General features: G+C 49.2%; 1 protein-coding gene across 3 annotated transcripts in view; it reads right to left on the bottom strand.

Annotated features, from left to right (window-relative positions):
• Nucleotides 1-817, bottom strand: part of FANCD2OS (FANCD2 opposite strand) — a 33428-nt gene extending 32611 nt beyond the window's left edge. For 2 of the 3 annotated variants that reach the window (XM_011994144.1, XM_011994143.1), the window contains exon 1: nucleotides 568-807. The gene's annotated coding sequence lies outside the window, so the exon portion shown is untranslated. Of the gene's footprint in view, nucleotides 1-567 lie in introns of all 3 variants that reach the window. The other variant, XM_011994145.1, reaches the window with a different exon arrangement.
• Between the last annotated feature and the right edge of the window lie 2735 nt (nucleotides 818-3552).

The raw sequence follows: 3552 nt of genomic DNA, 5'->3' as shown, positions 1-3552 counted from the left end.
CTGCCACCACGCCCGGCTAATTTTTTTGTGTTTTTAGTAGAGACGGGGTCTCACCGTATTAGTCAGAATGGTCTCAGTCTCCTGACCTCGTGATCCACCCGCCTCAGCCTTCCAAAGTGCTGGGATTATAGGCGTGAGCCACCGGACTCTGCCCCCAGGATCCTTTTTTTTGCCACGTCTTCTAAGAGGAAATAGAGGTAGAAGTAAAAGGCTTTGTCAAATGTCCAGCCTAAGTCAGGGCGCGGTGGCTCAGGCCTGCAATCACAGCACTTTCGGAGGCCAAGGTGGGCCAATCACTTGAGGTCAGGAGTCAGCCTAAATATTCGGCAGAACCAACATGGGATGAGGGGCTTCTAAACCTAGGTCCCCGCAACACTTCGCGCAAAGTTTAAAGATGGTTCATCCCATCCCCACTGCCCAGAAGTCACTGTCAACCACTCCAGAAGGGCTTGAACCTACGAAGTCTGCTCAAGCTGCTCAGTAGCTCCCAGATAGGGAACACCTGGTTCTCCTGGTCAAAAAGGTTTCCCCTTCACACCCCACTTCCGGTTCCAAGGATTTCCCCACCTGGGAAACGGGGCGTTAGCGCCAAAATGCAGCTGAGGTCGTGAACTGTAAATGGAGATGCGAAGGGTCTGGAGCTGCCGAGAGTGGAGAGGCTCCCACTCCAAGCCGGAAGAAAGGGCTTGGGCCTCCTGGGTCTCTATCCGGGGACGGGGACCAGAAGGTTCTGGCTGAGGAGGACGATGCGCTGGGAACCTGGGCCCAGTCCCACCATCCGGGCCCAGGGCTCACCTGCTGAACCCTGAGGGTCGCACGCTCCAAAGCGGCGGCCGCTGTTCGTGGCGCCTGGCAACCACCTTTGTGACTCAGGACTGCGGGGCAGCCCGAGCCGCGGCGGGGGGCCGCACTCCCCGCCCCCACCTCATTGGAATGCCTTGTCCAGGACTCGGCCTTCGGCCTTCAGGAGGGCTGGTTCGAATCCTGTACCCTCCATTGTCTGCCTCCCTACCGTGCCACACCTGTGTACCTTTGATCAAGTCACAGAGGACAGGCGACCCCTACTTCAAAGGGCCTGCAGAAAAGTCCCAGGACCTGTAGTTAGTGTTAAAAGTTAGCCCCAACTCATCACACTGTGCTCAGTGGGTGCTCAGGCTTGCTCAGTGTTGCTCTATTTGAATGATCCCAGTGCAAAGAAATAGAATAAATGTTCACCTGTCAAGAGGAGGAGGAAACGCACGTCCTTCCTTGATTTCCTGACAGAAAACCTTTCTCAGCCTTCTGTTAAACCTGAGAGTACCTGTAATCCCAGCTATCTGGGTGGCTGAGACGGTAGACTGCCTGAGCCCAGGAGTTCAAGACCAGTCTGGGCAACACAGTGAGATGCCCTGCTCAAAAAGAAAACAAAAATATCTCAAGAATAATTTTGTCTCATTCTTATAATGCAGAGATACACTTTTGCCATATTAGTGAAGGAGTGATTTGACAACTTTGTAATCATCACTTAAAATAATGACCCTGGATGGCTGAGGGAAGGGAGGAGTCTACCCAGCTGATGTCTGTATTCCCAGTACCTGGTTATTGCCATGCCTGGCAGTGTGCAGTATTTGTGGGGGGAAGTAGCTAATGGCCTACTTGGCCTTCCCTTGTACACCCAGAATCGCCCTTGCATTTTACACACTATAGAACACACACCACAAATAAGACTTGTCACCTTTGGTCTGGTTCTTTGGGTAAAGCTGATGGAGAGAGACTGAGGGCCTGAGCATAGGGTCAGGCAAGATCCTGATTTAGAAGACACACACCCACTGTCTGTGCATGTGTACCTTGTGGAAGAAGAGGTAAGTGGAGAAGAGTGTGGAGGGAGTGTCAGAACATGAAGAGAGGGGCACAGAATAGTGAGACTTGGAAGAGACACAAATGATTTTGAATTACAAAACTTTTTTCCCCAGTTAGTTCACTTTTATTTCCATCTCTTTTTTTTTTTTAATGGAGTCTCACTGTGTCGCCCAGGTTGGAGTGCAGTGGCTTGATCTCAGGTCACTGCAACCTTCACCTCCAGGGTTCAAGCGATTCTCCTGTCTCAGCCTCCTGAGTAGCTGGGATTACAGGTGCCCGCAACCAGGCCCAGCTGATTTTTGTATTTTTAGTAGAGATGGGATTTCACCATGTTGGCCAGGCAGGTCTCGAACTCCAGACCTCATGATCTGCCCTCCTCAGCCTCCCAAAGTGCTGGGATTACAGACGTGAGCCCCCACACCCAACTTTATTTCCCTCTTGAATAAAAAAAGACATTTTTATTTTAAAAGAAAACAGTCGTTTTTGTTTAGGTTTTAATTGCACAGTGATTTTTTTGTTGTTGTTTTGTTTTTTAAATGAAAGTCCTCAATGCAAAATTGTATGTTTAAAAATTACTAGATAGATAGGGCTTCATACTGTTAAGAATTTGTATGGGCTGGGTGCAGTGGCTCACACCTGTAATCCTAATACTTTGGGAGGCTGTGGCGGGCAGATCACCTGAGGTCATGAGTTCAAGACCAGCCTGGCCAACATGGTGAAATCCCATCTCTACTAAAAATACAAAAATTAGCCAGGCGTGATGGTGGGCACCTGTAATCCCAGCTACTCGGGAGGCTGAGGCAGGAGAATCGCTTGAACCCAGGAGGCAGAGGCTGCAGTGAGCCAAGATCATGCCATTGCACTCCAGCCTGGGTGACAGAGCAATACTCTGTCAAAAAAAAAAAAAAAAAAAAGGGATTTGTACAACAGTCCTCTGTGCAGTCTGTCCAGCTCTAAGGGATGTGTTCTCAGAAATGCCATTCACCATCACCTCTAAGTCTGATAGTATGCTCCATATGGAAAACCAGAATGTGATCTGTATCATCCAGTGCTCAACATTCTGGTTGCACTGTTCAGGGATTCTCATGACAATAGCCACATTTACTCTGCCAAAAGCTGATTCAATGCTTTCAAAGCAGGCACCAACACTGCTATGGTGCACAAACTGTATCCACCCTTAGATGTCTCAGCACATGTTCCATTTATTATGGCAGTAATATGGTGTCACGAAGTGTTAGTAGGAATTTGAAATACTGACTTAACAGGCCCAGCTGTGCCAATGATGGTCCAAGTGCATATGACTGCAAAGGAGGCTCAAATGACCAGGCTTAATGTAAGTGCTATATTTCTTCGAGCTTTGATTCCACATTGATTCTTATACCTGAAGTCATCACTGAGATCCCCAAGTTCCGTGAAGTGTATGGCCAACTCAAAGTGAAGACAGGGGCTCGGCATGGTGGCTCATGCCTGTATCCCAGCACTTTGGGAGCCTGAGGCAGGTGGATCATTTGAGGTCAGGAATTTGAGACTAGCCTGGTCAACATGGCAAAACCCCGTCTCTACCAAAAAATACAAAAATTAGCCGGGCATGGTGACTCATGCCTGTAATCCAAGCTATTCAGGAGGCTGAGGCAGGCAAACTGCTTGAACCCAGGAAACAGAAGTTGCAGTGAGCCGAAATTGCGCCACTGCACTCCAGCCTGGGCAACAGAA

The sequence above is a fragment of the Mandrillus leucophaeus genome, unplaced genomic scaffold (genome assembly GCF_000951045.1).
Source record: "Mandrillus leucophaeus isolate KB7577 unplaced genomic scaffold, Mleu.le_1.0 Scaffold442, whole genome shotgun sequence".
In the NCBI taxonomy this organism is placed as follows: domain Eukaryota; kingdom Metazoa; phylum Chordata; class Mammalia; order Primates; family Cercopithecidae; genus Mandrillus; species Mandrillus leucophaeus.
The sequence above is the reverse complement of the archived record's forward strand: the minus strand, read 5'-3'. Positions and strand labels throughout refer to the sequence as shown.